The sequence below is a fragment of the Myotis brandtii genome, unplaced genomic scaffold (genome assembly GCF_000412655.1).
Source record: "Myotis brandtii unplaced genomic scaffold, ASM41265v1 scaffold103, whole genome shotgun sequence".
Lineage (NCBI taxonomy): Eukaryota > Metazoa > Chordata > Mammalia > Chiroptera > Vespertilionidae > Myotis > Myotis brandtii.
The window spans coordinates 5287238-5307200 of record NW_005353460.1 but is presented as its reverse complement, the minus strand read 5'-3'; the positions used below and the strand labels follow the sequence as shown (position 1 = coordinate 5307200).

The window sequence follows — 19963 nt, the reverse complement described above, 5'->3', positions numbered from 1 at the left end:
CTAGCCTAGCGGTTGCGTGCTAGAGCCGGCGGGAAGGAGCGGTGCCAGGTCGCTACCCCGGAGCGCCCTGCCTCTCCCCGCCCCTCCTCGGCGCGCCCCGGGTGTGACTCGCGGCGTGGGAGGGGGAATGTGCTTTGTGCCACGGATCGAGACGAGGCTGGGAAACACAGGTTTTCTTTTCCCTAATGAGGGCGTAGGGTTACTTTTAATATTTACCTAAATATTTAATAAGAAAGCCTGTGCTCTCCAAACTATCTTTCCATTTTCCCGATTGTCATAAATGAGGTGTGGCCGAGACTGTTGAAGTGCTATGAAAAGCTGGATGCTGTGATAGTGACACTGTAGATATTCTTAAAAATGTGTGTTGTAGGGACTTGAAAAGTATATTTTCTAGCCTGAGGCAGGCAATGCATTTCTGTAGGATTCCAGTGTTTGGAAGTTAGCAGACTTCAGTGGTTGGTGCAGCAGCCTTGCAAATAAATGGTCACTTGTCCACGCACTGAGGTCTTAACTATTCATTTTGAGCTAGTTCTCTAGGATCACCTGACTGCTAATTATAATTCATGCTAGAGGTTGTATTCTTAGTTGATAAACAGAGATAAGAGCTAATATTTAACACTACCCCTTAGGAAGTGTTCTCTGCTGCTTTGTGGATCATTTTGCTACTGTTAAACTTTGTCTCTAGATAAATAGCGTTGCTTTACACTAACGTACTGGCTTTATTTATAGTATTAATGCATGTTAGCTTATACATGTTATATATATGCATAATCATATAATTTTACAACCATGTAGGTTACTAAAAAGTTGGAAAATTAGAAACTATTAATGAGCAATGTTGAGTAATGATTGTTTGCCAGGCCTGTGCCAAATGGTCTACATGTTTTATCACATTTAGTCTGCCAGGATAACTTTTGCGTAAGCATAGGTTGCTCAAAAGTATTTGAATACATGAATTTGATTTGAATGTGCCCAAATGTGGAATATATACATTGGTTACTACTGTTTCCGCTTTGGTAAAATGAGGGTGTTGGCAATATAAAATGACTCCTAGAGTAAATTAATGTGCTTTTCAAGGTGGAAGATGGCTTTAAAATTGTATAGAACTGCAATTAGTCCATTTATTTGAGTATTCAGTAGTTTCCAAAACCCTGTATCTCATTATTTATCCAAATTCCCATTATGTATCATTGTCACATTGTCACCCGGACATTGGAAAAAAGTAAACATTGGGAAAGTAATGGCCCTTTCCGAAAGGCTTCTTTCCATATTTAGTTTCTAAGTGACATTCCTAATTAAGGATGAACAAATGACAATGAGACGGGAAGAGTAATTTTCCAATACCAAACCAAGGAAATGAAAAACAGTGGGCTGGTTATTGCTTTGTTAATAAGTCTAACATTCATGGGTATATGAGTGTTAAGAATGTTATATTATCTACATTGCAGGGGTTCTCCCTAATATTTCAGATTGCCATGAAATATCTTAAACATATTCAGTGTTGAGTCCAGTACTTTGTGCATTAAGTTTTTGGTTGGATTTAATTAAGCAGTTTTGACTTCCTTAAGCAAGAAGTTTATTTTGATTGTGTTTCCACAGATACAATCTAATGATTTATATAGACACTAGAGGCCCGGTGCACGAATTCATGCACGGGTGGAGACCGTCTTGCCCAATCCCGATCGGGGCATCCGGCTCGGGGGGAGGGACCGCGGGAGGTTGGCTGTGGGAGCGCACTGACCAGCAGGGGGCAGCTCCTGCATTGAGCATCTAACCCCCGGTGGTCAATGCTCATCATAGTGACTGGTCGACCGGTCGAGTGGTGGACCGGTCATAACGGTCATGTAGGCTTTTATATACATAGATAACAATGATGAGAATGATGGTGGGACCTAACAGTTTGTATCTTGTGAGAGTAGCAGTAGTTGAAAAGACTGGAAAGGATAAGGGAAGTATTTGAAAATGTGTCATATTTGTGATTAGAGCATATTGGACTTTACCTATCTTCTGATTCTGGTGGGCCATCATTGGCGAGGAAAAGATTGAGAATGCTTTGCCAGTTAGTGTTTATAAGAGGGTTCCTTTAACTAAAGGCATTCTGTTTGGGGAAGGGATGAGTGGAGAGTTGTCATCAATGGGAGGATGTAAGACGAAAAAGATGCATGTGTTTTGTTTTGGAGTTAATGCTCCATTGTGTCTAACTGACTCTTGCCACCACATGCATCTTCAGGCACTTTCCTCATAGTTACTTGATATTTGTATGCAGCCACTTGGAGATAAAGTAAAGAAGGGGAAAGGGGGGGGGGGAGACAAAGCACAAGGGTATACAGCAAATAGGATATATTTGGACAAAATTTAGGAGCTGGGCCTTCACAGCTTCTTATTATGAAAACCTTTCAAATATGATTGAGTATATGTGTTATATGTTATTTATATACCAGAAATATGGAGACTATCCCTTTAATGTGCTTCAATGGAAGATACTTAGAGTACATTACATGGAAAGTTATTGAACTTTTCTTTGCAGCCATTTCTGTATGTTCTGTCATTGTTAGAAAGCTGGAGTGACCCATAATGCCAGCATTGGCTCCTGCTTATAAGGCATTTAAGCAATGTTGTGTTTCATCAGATTGGAAGACAAGTCCTTCTGATTCCTTTTTTCAAAACTTGGCTCTCACATGGAGTGCCCTTTAAGCTTCCAGAGTGCAAGGACCTTCTCTGTGTCACTCATTGCCATATGCCCAGAGCCTAGAACAGAGCCTAGCATGTGGAAGGTGCTGAGTAAATATTTGTGAAATGAACAAAAATATATTGAAATCTTTTCTTTCCGCTAGTGAAGGTCCCACTCACCATTAGGGGCAGGAACATACCCGTCTTACCCTCTCCACAGAGTCCACAGACCATGATGAGCCTTTGAATATTAGCTGTTTATTTTAGTTGGTAGTAGTTTAGTTGGGCAAACATTGTGTACAGCATGATACATTGTGTACGTGAAACAGCATGATAATTTGGAGCTAAATAAAACAAAGTAATAGCTAACATTTATGTAGGGTTTTAAATGTGCCAGATGCTGCCCTAGGCACCTTTACATGTTAATTTATTTAACTCTCACAACAATTCTTTGAAATAGGTTCATTATAATCCCATTTTTCAAATGAGGAAATGGAGGCACAGAAAGGTAATTAGGTCACTTGCCAAATATCACAACGCAAGTAGTAAGTAGGGAGACGGGATATGAAACCAGGCAGTCTAGCTCTGAGTTGGTGTGGTTTCTCTTCGGAGTTTTACTTTACCAAAGACAGAAGAGACATCTAAAAGTTGACACTACCTTCTCAGCTGTAAAAGTTCAAGGTAGCATAAAAGATTGCCGTGACTCTGAGCTGCAGAAATAATGCTGCATTTTCCAGAGAGCAGAGGTTGATAATGAAGTGGTTTAAGAGGACACTGTATTTTGAAATGAGAAACTAAATTTTGAATCTCAGAACTGAGTGAGGATTAAATGTAACTCTTTAGGTATGGAATTCTGAAACAGTAATTCATCAGGACATAGAACAGTGACCTTTATTTAGTGTCAGAAAACTAATGTGAAATAAAGTAATATTAAAGACACTTGCTATCTTACTGTTTTTCTCTTTAAAACACTTACTAGATTTACACGCTAGCAGTAGTAATTTACCAGAATGTGAGTGTTATTGATGGTTTCCTGTGCATGTCTGTCCATTTGCTTTGTTGTGTGAAATCTTGATCCATTTTTTCAGCTTGTCTTGGGCAATAGAGTACATTATTGGGGCCAAGAAGCCTCTTCAAACCAAGTTATATTTCTTTGGTGGGAAAAAAAACCACCATAAAATTAATGCTGTTGATTTGGTAACAAACCTGGAGTGAAGTCATTTTGAAGCCACGTGGAATTAGATGAGAGCCCACAAACAAAATCCAGCAAGATGAAGAAAAATTGTGTTCTCTGAAAGCCCAGTTTTGTATCCCGTTGTCGGGAGCTGACAATATTATTTTGGGGGTGTTGGGCATCAACAGAGTCACTGGCTCTAAATGACTGCACAGGTAGGGGAATACATACATCACCCGACCCAGAGCTGAGGAATCAGAGGAGCAAGTGCCCTTGAATGAAGAAGCATGGGCCACAACCCTGGTTAGCAGCCAGGGAGGACACACGCTCTGCAGGTATAGTATTCTGTGTTACAGATCACTCCTGCTGGGTAGGAGGTCATGACGTTGAGTCAGTGAAGAAATGATGTATGCTGCTGTCATTTTAACATCAGCACATGTTTTGGGATGGCCTGTCATAGAAACAACTTATAACTATGAATATTGTCCCACAGTCCTGTTCTCTTTAAGTCCCTGAGAAAATAATTCGGAAAATTTGGTTTAAAATCTGTATTTAAATTTTTATCCAATTGGCATATGAGTCTTAATTGCAGGCTCTTCTCTAAATGGGGGGGTTTTAGGGAAAGGAAGGGGATTCACTGATTCATATTTTAAACCTATCAAGCTGGATAATTTAATGAAATGTGTACCCCCATTTTATGGATGTTAGGGTTGTAGAACTGGATCCTGAACATGATCTAGGGTGGTGGTTCTCTATGTAGGAGTATACGTCAGAATGACCCAGGCTTTATTGTAAAAGTATCATGTTTTAGCCTAACCCCAGGAGCATGGCTTAAGCACCTGTATTTTAAACCACCTGCCCTTGTAAGAAGAACCAGCCCTGTATTTTATAGATAAGAAAATCAGGGCAAAGTCAGATGACTTGCCTATAGCTGGTTTGGTAGTACCAAATGTTATCACCAGATACTATGTAATTTCATGTCTGGGAGAAATTTTCTAGGTCATCAGTTTAGTAGCCCATTTTACAGCTCTGTATAACCCAGGCTTGTTCATAACATTTCCAAGTAAGATATGAATGTAGAGAAATAGTGTTTTCTCAAAGCCCATCTTCTATCCTGGCCATGGTAAAATTCAAATATCAATCACCAGAATTTCTCTACAATTTCAATTGATTTTTAAGTTAATTTTAGGAACTTTCAATTATTTGAAGTATTTTTATTGTATACCCTGTGATGCCCTGTTAAATTTTGGGGAAAATACAGTATATTTAAAGTTGAAGTGAGAGATTAAATTTTTTATTTGAATTACTTAATTTTCCATCTTAGCTAAAATGTAAGCCAGAAATGTGTGAGAATTTGCACTGCTTTTTTTAGTTTTGTGTTTTAAAATGTGGTTGACTTTTAACTTTTTTTTTTTTAAGGCATCTTACGTTGGAAACAGCATAATTCGACTCCCATGTTCTCTTTGAGTATGAGAGAGAATCCTAGTTTCAGCATGTCCCCAATAGAGACCAAAGAACCAGGTTTGTTTCTTCTTGAAGATGTCTGCTAACTCCTGTGGAGCAGCAACTATTTCTAAAAGTAAATAATGATATCAGATGCCTGTGAATGGACTATATGGCCAAGAGACTCATTAAGATATTCATGGAAGAATGGTAAAAAGCTGAAGACATGGCAGATTTCAAGAAGTGACCCCCCATGTCATTTAGGATTTTTGAGCAGCCAAAAGAAGATAGTTCTGAAAATATAAGTGACAAGACGCTAGCATATTTCTTTACATGTTTCTTATATTATCTTTGTTAACGCATCTGCTTTTGCATATAATATTTGAGTTATTTTCCTCGACTGCTATAGTTAGGAACCTACTTAAGATCAGAGTTTTATTCTGTGTGGATAGAGAACTAGTAGATATAATAGGAGAAATAGGAGCAATTTATTGGGATGTTGGCCTCTAGAAATTGACTTTCACTGAATAATTACTAAAAGTGCAGGATGTTGATGAATTGCTTCTTTATATGATGTGCTTCTGTCTCAGTCTTTCCGACTTTAGATTCATCTTTATCTATTCTCAGCCTCTGTGTGTGCCTCCTTTTATTTTGCACAATTTTTTGGACTTCAGATCTGTTGACTTGTTTTTTCAGAGTAAAAATAAGAATTATATCTTCACAAATAAACCTTTGGTATGGTTGCTCTTTCCCCTAGGTTATTTTCAAGGGTCAAGAATAGAGCAATTGCCATTCTTTTTCAGAGTTGTTGTTCTTTACTATTTTTATGTTCTTGTTTAATGTTTGTTTTCTTTACTGTTTCTAAGTGGAAATGAAGGATGAACTGTTTTCAGTTCATCTGTGTTCTGTTTTCAGTTACCTAGGATAAATGGGTAGTGAAAATTTATAGCATATCTTAACCGTTATAGTTTTAACCTTGTTTTAAACGTCCATCAAACTTCCTGTATAGTGGGGATCTCTCCAAATGCTGACTAATAAGCACAGAGTCAGAGAGACAGAGAAAGCTTTTGTGATTAACAAATGTAGCATTTTGGTCATTAATGTATTGGTATGAAAATTAGTTTGTTGATTAGAGCTAAGATAATTTTTATATTTTTCAGCTCTTTTTACTTTTTGCAGTTAAGTCAGTTGACCACATAAAACATTTTCTTCTCTGTAAGTTGAGGAAACCTTTATTCTTATGTATCAAGCTTTACCCAACAAAGAAATATAAGCAAAAGAACAGATTTTAAAATTTAATAAAGTGAAATTTCAGAAACAATTTAAAAAAAAATATGTTTTCCCTCAGTACGCCTGTTTTACTTCATCCCTTCAATTCTTTCTACTCTTTTCTGCTTACATTTTTTCTTGTCTGTTCATAATTTGTTTGGTATTTTTGCATTTTGCCTACTTCTTGCCTTTTCCATGATTCAGCCTCCCATTGAAAATACTTTCTATTCTCTTTACTACTCTCTATTTCCCTGGGCTTGCCTCCTTCCTGGTCTGCTACCTCCCTGCTTTTGTTGTTGTCTTTTGTAATTCAACTCCTGTCATTTCTAGCTTCTTCCTGTCTTAACCCTCACCTCTGTCCACTTTGCTTCCTGTCCACCTACATTCCACTCTCATCTCCTGTCAATGGTGATCTCTTCTCTTCCACCACCTCAGTCTACTTCTATCTCAGTAGCTCACTGATCTGTCATGTGTTTCATCTAGCTCTGATTTCTTCTCATCTCCAAATTTATGTTTTCTTTCTGTACTTTTTAGTCATTGTGCATTTGTTCCATGAGCTCTTTTTCTGTTTTCCTGTCCTTGGGTGGTAGGCATTACTAGACAGATTTGTTGTCAGTATTTACATAGAACAAGATCCTTGCTGTGTATTTCCTGGGTAGCCAGGATGAATCAGTTACTATTAATTTTTCTTGGAACACTGAGCTTCCTGTGTTTTCTGCTTCTAAGAATTAGATCGGTATTCTAGAAGACTAATATTACTTTAAAGAGAGTCAGGATAGTTGTATGATACTGTCATTTTAACTCTTTATTCAACAGTTCATGAACTGAATTCACTCCCTGTCTTGAAAAATTTTACAAAAGACATCCAAAGCAGGTTTGGGGGTCAGATGGGAAGAGAAAAGTAAATACTACAAAAGGAATCAGTCAATTTCTGGAACTGGGAAGAAAACTAAAACCACAAACCACAGTCTTTATCATTTATTAGGTAAAAGGTCCCCTGAAAGAATAAAACGTATCAGGAATTCTTTTAACTAGGTCATCTTTGTTTTTACATTTCCTTTTAAGTTCCAAGACCTTTCTTTAATGTTTAACATAACAGAAACTGAATTTTATAAATATTTATTTTATTTTGAAAGGCTTGATTTCTCCTTAAATATTAACCTGTGTCATTTTGTAATTATACTGTAACATTCTCAAAGTGCCTGTGTTAGTTTCTTGTGTGGGAAAGTGTATAAATTGTATGGTCTTGCCCCTTAGGACTCTGTAGTTGTGTAATGAAAAAGTAGTTTTTTGGCAAAATTTTATTTTATGCTATTGATGATTTATGTCTTATATTTTTCTTTTATCCTTGTATATGGTATAAATGTGGTGCTTTCCTGTAATTTAGTTTTCTATAATGTGTCTGAACTGGAGGTAGACTAATGTGAGAGTAGATATATAGCTTTATTAAACTTAAAAAAGGAAGATCCCATACACACATAATGTAGTAGTGTCTAAGTAAGTTTTAATAATAACCTTCCAAATTGAAGTTGATCATTTTGAATATTCTTTCTTCTGGACCTTCCTTAATTGTGATAGTAGTCATTGGGTATGTTGAAGCTAAAGGAATGGCTAATGGTTTGATAATAGTACTGTAACATTCAAAACTCATGAACAGCTAGTAAAAAACATCAGAACCACAGTTAAGCTACTAAGAAGAAATTTGTGTAGATGTGCTAAGTACAGGACTGTTCGGAGATTACAGAGAACTAACATAGTAGAGAACATTGTATAGGAATATACTCTTATTACCTAGATACTGTTGCTGCTCAAAAGCTTGGAATTCCCATTTTAAATTTGCCTGTATAGTTTTTAAGAAAACTAACCTTATTGAACATCTTTATAGTCAATTCCCTCCTTTTTTAAAAAAATAAACCAGAAGCTTATTTAGCTTGGTCTGTTTTGCCAGAAGTAGTTCTCAATAACAGTTGTCTCTTCTCATAAATCATAGCTGTTCTCAGAGAATTTAAAATTTGCTACAATTAAGCATATTTGACAAAAAATGTGCTCCAAGCTTCTAAAGTGTTCAGCAAAAATGACATTGGAATAGGTCTCTGTAATGACTGCATTCAGGAAAGTTGGAGTAAGACTTAATTGGATACAGAAGCTTTGGGGTATGTTATAAAATCAGCCTTTGTACAGTTGTAATCCCAACACGGTTGTATATACTAACCTGAATTTAGTTCCTGTATTGTATCTGTGTTTTTAATATTATAAAAGGTGTTTAAATTAATTTCCTTTGACAAAACCAAACTGAACAGTGTGCATATTCTAATTCTAATGTAGTAGGAAAAATTGGCACAATGATTTACTGTTAATGGTTGATTAATTTCTTCCTAAGTTAGCAGGTCTTTAAAATATGGATCTATGTCCCAGACCAGTGATGGCGAATCTTTTGAGCATTTTGAAAAACCCTAACTTAACTCTGGTGCTGTGTCACATATAGAAATTTTTTGATATTTGCAACCATAGTAAAACAAAGACTTATATTTTTGATATTTATTTTATATATTTAAATGCCATTTAACAAAGAAAAATCAACCAAAAAAATGAATTTGCCTGTCACCTCTGACACGCGTGTCATAGGTTCGCCATCACTGTCCTAGACTATATGATAAATTAGGTTGGTAAACTTTTCACTTGAATCAGATTCTTCTGATCTGGGTTGTTTGGCTTTGTTATAAAAGTTCACTGATTCATAGTATGATTAGACTTGTCTATTGTATTGTGATTTTATGTATTATAAGGGTTGTATTTGGGGTAATTTTAAAATATTAGTATTAAGATAGACTCCCAGCCCAGAATTTTAAGTAATTTTTAAAATATTTTTATTGATTTCAGAGAGGAAGGGAGAGATAGAAACATCAATGATGAGAGAATCATTGATTGGCTGCCTCCTGCATGCTCCCTCCTGGGGATTGAGCCCGCAACCCCGCACCCCAGGCATTGAACCGTGACCTCCTGGTTCATAGGTCAACACTCAGCCACTGAGCCACCCTGGCCAGGTCCAGCCAGAAATTTTATAAAGTTCAAAATATATGTCTTGTGTAAAACTTCTTTATTAAAGTCCATTAGTTACAATCAAGAGATTTAAATAAGTTTAGTTTGTATTTTATGGCTGGAGTTAATTTGTATTGCCTTTACATTCATAGATAGGAAATTGCTGCAGATGATGTAGAATGAGCTTTGTCTTTCACTGCTTTTTATATTCTTTGAGAAACTAATTTTTTTCTGATAGTGTTTTATTTTTCTTAGATTTTTAAATTATTATTGACCTCAGTAACAGTTACTATTATGAAGCCTCAGTAGGGTCGGGCTCTTGACATACATTGAACTCTCTGCTACTACATATTTAATTTTCTAATAAAATTTGATGTTATGAAATATATTTAATATAATATATATCCATATATAGTAAGTAATATGTGTTTATATTGATAAATAAGTAAATAAATTTTAGGCAGTTCTGCAGATCAGTGGATTTGTTGGAACATTACATATTCCCCACTATAAGATGAGGACATTGAAGGGGATTATTGAACTGCTCAAGGTCACACCGATAGTAAATGGTGAAACCAGGATTTTACTCCAGGTGTTATGAAATCACTTTTCTATACTGCCTTTTAAAATATTTCTCCCTGAAAAAGTAAAATTTAGTGGTTTTATAAATGCATATTGTTATTCTATGCTGTACACCTAATTTTCCCACCAAAATAAAATTACTTTGTTACTGATTATAGAAGTAATGGGTCTCAATATTACAAGTAATCATTACAAGTAAGCAGTACTTAGTGAAAAAACAAAACCAGATAATATAGAAAAATACAAAGGGGGGGGGTGAAAATCACTAGTGATTCTACCACTAAGACATTAAGACTTTAAGGGCGCATGACTTTTTACTGTTGATGTTGACCTTGCTATCCTGCTGAGGTAGCCTTTGTCCGGTTTCTCTACTGTCAAGTTACTCTTTTTTTTCTCTTTTTTCCATCTTGTGCTCTTGGGAAGGAAGTCAACTCACACCTAAGGGGGGTTACATTCCACCTCCTTGAGGGCAGAAGCAGTGTATCTGCATGTATTATTTGGAAATCTGCTGGGGAGATTTAGCTATCCTCCCCCATTTACTTACATCATTATAGGCTAATGGATATTTATACTTGGGATTATAATCCAATGCAACTTTATTGCTGTATCTGTTGCCATATTAACCATTAGGAGCTAATATTTGATCTGGCTCCTGTGTCCCTTTGCTATACCCCTAGCATTGTGGATTAATATTTTCATTTTCTACATAGCTGCATAGCATTCCATTATAAGAGTATGCCATAATATATTTAATTCCTTAATAAGAGGGTAATTTGGTTAGCACATTTTTTATTGTTACAAACAGTATGTGATGAGTAGTCTTCAAAAAATATATTTATGCAATATTGATAGTTTACTCAGGAAAAATGCTGTATTAAAGGACTGCTCACTTTATGTTTTGTGATATGTGACTTTTTCTTAAAGATTCTTAAGTGGATTCCTGAGGAGTGAGCATTTTCACTTAATCAATGGGAAACAGTGGTGTGTTTATCACTGTAGTTGCCTCCCTTTTTTTTTCAGTGACAATAAACAGTGAACAGGCTGAATTTAAAATCAACCCGGTAAAACAAAACATTCTCAGTAAGTAAAAGCTGGAAGCAACCTTAGAAATCATGTACCATTCCACATTTAGAAAAAAGAAACTGGTATGTTAGATGAGATGGGAATATGCAGTAGCAGAAGCATTCAAGAGTCTGGATTTCTGCATAAATCTCAATTTCTTGTTACATGGGTATGTTTTATATCCTGTGTAAGGAAATACAAAACTTTTTATGTTGGACAATTTTAAACATATGCCAAAGAAAACAAAATAGTATAATTAATCTCTATGTCCCGATTACCCAGCTATATCAATTTGTGGTCAATCTCGTTTAAAACTCCCACCCACTCCCCCACACCATGTTAATTTAAAGCATACCCAGATATTAAATCATTTCATCTGTAAATATTTTATTTTTTTTAATCTTTTTTTTCAAAGCACAATCACAATTGTCATTATCAAACCTTAGAAATATTTCCATTCAAGGATATTTACATTCCAAAGTTTGTAATCACAAAGAAATTTCATTTGGCATTACTGAAAATGTACTTTTTTGGTATAATTCTCCAGAGACTATAGAGAGATTCTAATGTATATCTTTCCACCATGCAAAATGGCACATTAAGTGGATTACTTGATTGTCTATAACTTCAAGGGTGATGAATATTGCCAATGTTTTAAATATTTTCCTGAGGTTTCACTAGATAATTAAAATAGAGATTCTATTTCTCTCTAGAAAAACACCCCATATCTCAGAGGCTTTACAACCAAAATAAATTTCCTTTTAAATACCCATTTACTTGCATTGAGTTTATCCTAGAATTGCCTGTTTGTTTGCTGTTAAATATGCAATAATCTAAACTGGAGATGGAAAAATACAGAAGGTCAGAAATTTTCCTTTTGCCTTTTCTAAGTCAGACAAACCAATCTTAACTATTTCATTTAAAACTATTTTATTACAAATAAATATTCATCCTATTAGCCCTATTGTTTATTATATGCAGATTCATGTTTTATTCTAACCCAGTTTAGACTTTTCTGCCTTGCATTTGAACAGTGTTGTAGACTTTCTATTTTCATTCGTGAATAGTCTTTGTTATAGGCAATCAGCTTTATTTTCCTTCCATTTTTAGTGCCCTGTTTGTATTATTTTTTAATATTGGCTCACTTTAATCTACTTATTTTTATTCAGCAAACACCTTTTAAAGTGTCAATGCTATGTTTCTTCTAATTTCTAAGCAAAAGTTGAAAGATGAATAAAAAATAATCCCAGTTTCAAATAGATATCTGGTCAAGTGCATTCAATTATCCTAGGCTAATGTGTATTATGGATTTAAGTTCTTGGAAAATATAGTATTCAGTATAGTGTGTTGTGATTTACTTCTGTAGCATTTCACTCATTCTACTATTTTAAGCTACTTTAAAATTTTAAACACCTTGTTGATACACTAATGATACTTTTTCCTTAAAATTCTCTTTGCTTTGAAATAGTCTTAATTTTAACTTTGACATCATTGCTACTTGCCAATTGTGTGACCTTAATTGAATTTCTTATCTTTCAGTTTCCTCATCTGAAAAGTGAGGCTATTAATTAGCAGCCACCTAATTGGTTTGTTGAGTTAAATGAGATAAGCTGTGTTTCCTGGCACATAAATGCTCCATAAATATTATTCCAGTCATCTTTTTTCTTTCCAGCCATCTATTATATTGTTCCCCTTTACTTGTTTACACTTTCACTTAGATTAAGAAAAATGAGGGGAGAGGTGTTGGGGGTGAAGAGATTTAAAAAACCATCCTATATAATAAAAGGCTAATATGCAAATTGACCAAACAGCAGAACGACTGGTCACTATGATGCGCACTGACCACCAGGGGGCAGATGCTCAACGCAGGAGCTGCGCCCTGGTGGTCAGTGGGCTCCCACAGAGGGAGCGCTGCTCAGCTGGTTCATGGCTGGAGAGCGTAGCAGCCGTGGCGGGAGCCTCTTCTGCCTCTGTTGCAGGCGGGTCAGGCGGGCAGTAAGGAGCGAGGGTTCCCGGACTGTGAGGGGGATGTCCCGGACTATGAGAGGGTGCAGGCCTGGCAGAGGGACCCCCTCTTCCCTCCAGTGCCCGAGTGTCGTGCACTGGGCCTCTAGTATATATATAACACACACACACAGACAACTGTGGTGATAATCAGAGGGAAAGGTGGTAGGGTTAGGTGAAGGTGGGCAAAGGGGGGATAATTGGGGACAGAAAGAGACTGCTTTGGGTGACGATTATGTTTTGTTAAGTTGTACACTTGAAACCTGTATGGTTTTGTGAACCAATGTCACCCTAATAAATTCAGTTTTTAAAAAAGAATGATTTATGTGTCTTAAATAAAAGACCACCTACATGTTTTCCTCAAACTTTAAAAAAAAAAAACATTTTTTTTTAAATGATTACAGATTCACAGGAAATTGCAAAAAATATAGAGAGGTTCCATGAATGCTTCACCAAGTCTCCCCCAAAGGTAACTATAGTATAAGATAAAACCAGAAAATCCATATAGATACGATCCACAAGCTTATTCAGATTTCTCCGGTTTTACATGCCCAGGCCAGTTAAATTAGAATCTCTGGAAGTGGCACCCAGGCAGTGGTATTTTTAACAATGCTTCCAGGTAATTCTAATGGTCAGCCAAGGTTGGGAACCACTGAACCAACAGGGATGGCTTCGGTGCTCATATTTCTTCACTTTAGAATTTGATAGTATTCGGACTGCATGCATTTGTCTTCTATTATTGCACTAATGTAGGTTCCACATACCTTTTATTTATGGCTCTGCTGACATGTACTAGTATATTTTCCTAAGGGAGAGGGGGAACCACACTTATGAATTGTGGACACATTTAACTATATGACACAACCTTAATATGTCTAACAGAAGAATGAGTGCCTATGAAGTGGAATCAAACACCCAGAACAGTGAGAAACTCAGAATCATTGAAAGTAAAAAAGGAAGTTAGGTTTTTCCAGTACATACTATGGGTGGGAAACTTTTTGGGAAATTATTTAGAAAACCTATATGGAGACTTTGGGTAAGAGATCTGTGTCTTTATTGATAGGTCCTATTGTCAGCCTTATTTAGGTTTTCCCCCACCCCTTTATAAAATTTTTTAATGTTTTACTTAGTAAGAGCTATATTTACTTATAGAAAGTGAAAGTATGCACGGATGAATAAAAAAGAATCCTCCACCCATGTTCACAGCCTGATATGAATTCTTCCACACATTTTTCTATATTCATAAAAGTACTTTTAACAACATAAGGTCTGTGAATTTTTTCTTTTTTAAGTGGGATCATACTCTATGCATTATTCTGAAGCTTGCTTTTCCTACTATAAATAGATCATGGATATTTCTCCATGAAAATAGATAATAGGTCTAACGCTTGTTTAAAAAAAATGAATAAAGTCTTCCACATACCATAATTTATGAACATTCAAGATGTTTCCTCTTGTTTTCCCCCCACTATAAGCAACGGTGCAATGCACATCTTTGTATATATAACTGTAGGTACTTCTGCTTTGTTTCTAAAGTAGTCTTACAATTTTTGCTTTGGTTTTGGTCAGATTTCTTAGTTTCTGGATGCCTTCTCTAGATCATCAGAATGAGTGAGTTAATGTCAGTCAATTTCAAGTTAATTGGCTTCTTTTGGGTATTAAGTTGGACATTAGATAGAAAAATTAATTACTTTTAAAATGGTTATTAATGAATCCTAGTGATCACTTTTTCATAGGTACTAGAATCCCTAAGGTAAGGCACCTTAGTAGAAAGCTAATGGATGGGCTTCATGGGGGCCCATGATTCATCTAATATTCATTGTAAAATTTTATATAAATGAACATTTTATTGCTTTCATCAGATTTTCAGAGGGCTCTTACCCTTAAGAAGGTTGAAAATTAAATATATATATATGTGTGTGTATCTATACTAATAAAAGGGTAATATGCTAATTAGACTGGGAAACCTTCTGGACAAAGCCATGGTGGCGGGGCCGAGGCAGAGGCAGTTAGGGGCGATCAGGCCAGGAGGGAAGGGCCGTTGGGGGCGAGCAGGCTGGTGGGGGGGCAGTTGGGGGCAAGCAGGCTGGCAGGCAGAGTGGTTAGGGGTGATCAGGCAGGCAGGCAGGTGAGCAGTTAGGAGCCAGCAGTTCCGGATTGCGAGAGGGATGTCCGACTGCCAGTTTAAGCCCGATCCCTGTGGGACATCCCCCAAGGAGATGGTGCAGGCTGGGTTGAGGGACAACCCCCCCCATGCACAAATTTTGTGCACCGGGCCACTAGTACATATATATATGTGTGTGTGTGTGTATGTGTGTGTGTGTAGATATATATCTATATCTATATCTATCTATCTATCTATCTATATCAGAGAGTAGTACTTAGTCCAGAGAATCTATAAAGTACTTTGAGTTCCCATTGATAACAGATTTTTAATAATAATGTCCTCTTTCTGTAAAGATCTGGGTTGCCATAAGTTTTCTTAATTTCAAGATGACAAATCTAGAAAAAATGACTAAAACCATAGATAGCAGACTGACTCTAGATGCAGAATCTGAATAGGTTGTAATACTATTCTAAAATTAGCAAGATGAAATATACCAAGGATAAACCTTTTGCAGGAGTTGAGGAATGCTTGTGGGTGGAGGACAATCTCTGATGCACCTGAGATGAAAAAGAGCCAGGAGTTTATTTGACCACAGGCTTATATGAGCATCTCTATAATGTGGCTGCTAAAAAAATCTGAGTTAGTTAGACCACACATGATAAATTGTGTTTACGTATGTGAACCCACATTTTAGGTGAGACATTGGCAAAGGAGGGAGACATGCATAGTGATGGATTGAGAAGTTATGTCACATGAGGAACCACTGCTGAAGGCGTTTGGTTGTTGGATCTGAAGGAGAAGGTGTACAGAACAATAGAAGCAAACCCTAGATTAGGGAATAGGAAGACCAGGGGTAGTATGTATAATTTGCATATTGTGGGGCAAAGGAGTGCTCAGTGAATGAGTGAATGAATGAATGAATGAAAATTACAAGGCAAAGAATTTTGACTTCCTCTAAACTCTGGAAATAATACTTCAGTAGTAAGGTGGGGTGCCCTAGAAAGTAATGACTTCCCATCAGTGGAGCCCTTCAAGCATAGTGGCAGGTGACTGGGATAGAGGCTTTAGAAGGAATTCTTGCTCTAAGTCTAAGTGAAAGATTGTGCAACAGAACTTCAAAACTCTTACTTGGAATTTTATATTCTCTCAGGTATGTTAATTCTAAAACAGGAGAAAATTCTAGGATAATATAGGCTTTTTAAATGTACTTTATAGGAGGGATGCTTTTGACTCAGGCTGTGTGATTTTTAGTACAGTTATTTCAAAAATGCTTAAAGGTTGAAGTATAAAAGGTTTTAATTGAAACTACAGTGCATAAGTTATTCCACTGTTAAACCTGAAGTAACTGGTCTAGACTTGTGGAGTGTGGTTCAAGTTTTATTTGTTACTTTTCAAAACCACATTCTTTTCAAGCTACAAAAAGAGTATAAAAAAGGAAATTTCACCACTTCCTGGCTTCGTTGTGGCCTCAGGAAACACAAGACACTATCTCCATTAGACCGATTGTTCTGAATTCTGACTCTGATAACAACACTGTGGAATTTGTCTCATGCTTTGTCATTTACATAGGTTTGCAACCAAGTTTGCATATTTCCTGGGAAAATGTGTCTCTGATATTTGTTTAAGTTGGTTGAGACAGAAATATCCCTTATTTCTTCTTAAATAATTGAAACTATAACATATATATATATATATATAGCTTTAAAAGAAAAAAAATTCTGTGTTTTAGAACAGGTTGGGAGCTGCTGCCACTTATGACACCTTGGTTTCTACTCCTTGTAGTAGTGCCAGAGAGTCTAGGTTAGGGATTAAGAAGATAGGCTCCCCCACTTACTGGCCATGTGACTCTGACCTCCCATCTCTGTGTCCTCACTTGTAACTGGAGAGATGATAGAACTTATACCAATGGCCATGTAAGTGTCCTCACTTGTAAAGGAAAGATATGCTAGAGCTTACACCACTGTGAGAAAGCACTTAGCACAGTGCCAGGCACATGGAGAGAACTCAGTAAACCTACGGTATTTTCTGCTCTCACCTTTTGCGCTCCGTCTGTTTTTTTCTGATTTAACATATATTGTCATCTTTATGTCTTGTACTGTCTTGAACACATCATGTCTAAAACTATTTTTTTTATATCCTTATTCCCAAACTCATCTCATTCTAACTCTACTCCTGCTTTATCCTCCTGTCTCCTCTTTTTAATTAATGGGACTACCTGCCAGAAGTAGTATGGAAAGAGACTAATACTGCAAACTCTGGAGTCATACTCTCTGGGATTAAATTCTTCCTCCACCACTTATCACATGTAACCTTGGACAAGCTACTTAATATATCCAAATCTCAGTTTCTTCAATTGTGAAATGGGTATGATGGCAACCCAGCCTACAGAATTGGGAAAATTCAGTGAGATAAATGCCTGTTAAGTGCTCACTATGATTCCTTAAGAGTGCACAATACCTGTTACTGATAACTCTGAAGCTAGGAATGAATGGTAGTGTCATCCTTAATTCTTTTTCTCTCACCTGAAAGTCATCAACGCTATGGATTCTACCTCAAAAGTCTCTCTTCTTTCTCATCACTGACTTTAGGTCAGGGTTTCTTAACTTGAATCCATTACTCAAAGAGGTTCATAATCCCCAGAAAATATATGTACATTTTTGACATATGTGCATTTTTCCCAAGGGAAGGGCTTTTAGCCTTTATCTTTGACTTTCATACAGGTCAGTGACCCATAAAATGTTCATAACTACTGGCAGACTCTTACCTCTTGCTTATACTCAGTAGCCAATAAATGGACATTTTCCCCTAGTCTCTGTGCCTCTAATCTACTCTATACATATTGCCCACTTAACTTTTTTTTAACCTGTTACATCATCACCCTACTTATACAGATGTGTTGACTTCCTGTTGCCTACAGTGGTGGTTCTCACCCCTGACCACATACTAGAATTACATGGGAAGCTTTTTAAAAAATACTGATGCCCTGTCCTAGATGAACTAATTGATACTAATATCAGGCATCCATATTTTATTATAAAGCTTCCCAAGAGATTTTATTGTGTAGCCAGAGTTGAGAGCCTCAGGGCTATGGGATAATGAACTAATGTGTTAACATAGCACATAAGGACATCAACAACCTAGCACCAATCTACTTTTTCAGCCTAATCTCCTACCTCTTCTCCCATTCATATCCCATTATTTACACTCTAGACACGTACTTTTATTTTGCTAATTTTAGAAAATGCTGTGTTGTGTCCTGCCTCTGAGCTCTTGCCTGTACTGATCTGCCTAAAATACCTTTCACCCTTTCTTTGCCTGGGCATCCTATATAATAAAAGCCTAATACGCAAATGGACCGAACAGCAGAACGACTGGTAGCTATGATGAGCACTGACCAACAAGGGGCAGACGCTCAATGCAGCCAAAGCAGGTGCCAGTGGGGGCCACCCAGTCGCCCTGCCAGTCGCCCTGCCAGTCGCCCCACAGAGGGAGGCGACCATGGTGGTGGGGGGGCCAGCTGGCCACAGCCAAGGCAGGTGCCAGTGGGGGGGCTCCCCCTCCCTCTGATCACCCTGCCGGTTGCCCCACAGATCGGCCCTGATTGCCAGCCAGGCCTAGGGACCCTACCCATGCATGAATTTCGTGTATCGGGCCTCTAGTTTCCATGGAAAAACCTTTCCCAAGCCCCAAAGAGAATTGCAACTCTTACTTTTGTACACACTTCCATTATAGGCACTACATTGTACTATAATTATTTGTGTACTAGTATCTGTCTTCCACACTACTCTGAACTCCTAGAACAGTGATGGCGAACCTTTTTAGCTCGGCATGTCAGCATTTTGAAAAACCCTAACTTAACTCTGGTGCCATGTCACATATAGAAATTTTTTGATATTTGCAACCATAGTAAAACAAAGACTTATATTTTTTATATTTATTTTATATATTTAAATGCCATTTAACAAAGAAAAATCAACCAAAAAAATGAGTTCGCGTGTCACCTCTGACACGCGTGTCATAGGTTCGCCATCACTGTCCTAGAACATAGGATCCTTATTTATTTCATTTCTCTAGTGCTTGGCACCAGGTTAAGAAGCTCCCTGAGAGACTAATGAATAAGTAAATGAGATTGAACAAACAGCAGCCTACTCTGGCGAATCAGAAATCCATGGGGTGGGGCAGTAGTCGGCAAACTCATTAGTCAACAGAGCCAAATATCAACAGTACAACGATTGAAATTTCTTTTGAGAGCCAAATTTTTTAAACTTAAACTATATAGGTAGGTACATTGTTATTAACTTAATTAGGGTACTCCTAAGGCTTAGGAAGAGCCACACTCAAGGGACCAACGAGCCGCATGTGGCTCGCGAGCCGCAGTTTGCTGACCATGGGTAGGGGAATGTAAGTGAATATGGTATACTAGATACGGTGAGGAATGCTCAGCAGAAGTTTTATCCTCTTGCTTTTTCATACTTTTATAAAAAGAAAAGATCACAGTACATGAAGTTTCTCGTCTGGGGCCAGGAAAGTTGAGACCAGTTTTGAAAATACCTCCAAACATTGCTGAGCATTATTGAACATGTAGCATAAAGTCGTATTTGTCTCCTGGGGCT

The 19963-nt window shown here is 37.1% G+C and overlaps 1 protein-coding gene across 1 annotated transcript in view; it reads left to right on the top strand.

Annotated features, from left to right (window-relative positions):
- The first annotated feature begins 1807 nt into the window (after positions 1–1807).
- SLC20A2 (solute carrier family 20 (phosphate transporter), member 2) overlaps positions 1808–19963 on the top strand; it is a 93769-nt gene continuing 75613 nt past the window's right edge. Inside the window, exons 1-2 of the mRNA XM_005856472.2 lie at positions 1808–4179; positions 5264–5365. The gene's annotated coding sequence lies outside the window, so the exon portion shown is untranslated. The remainder of the gene's footprint in view (positions 4180–5263; positions 5366–19963) is intronic.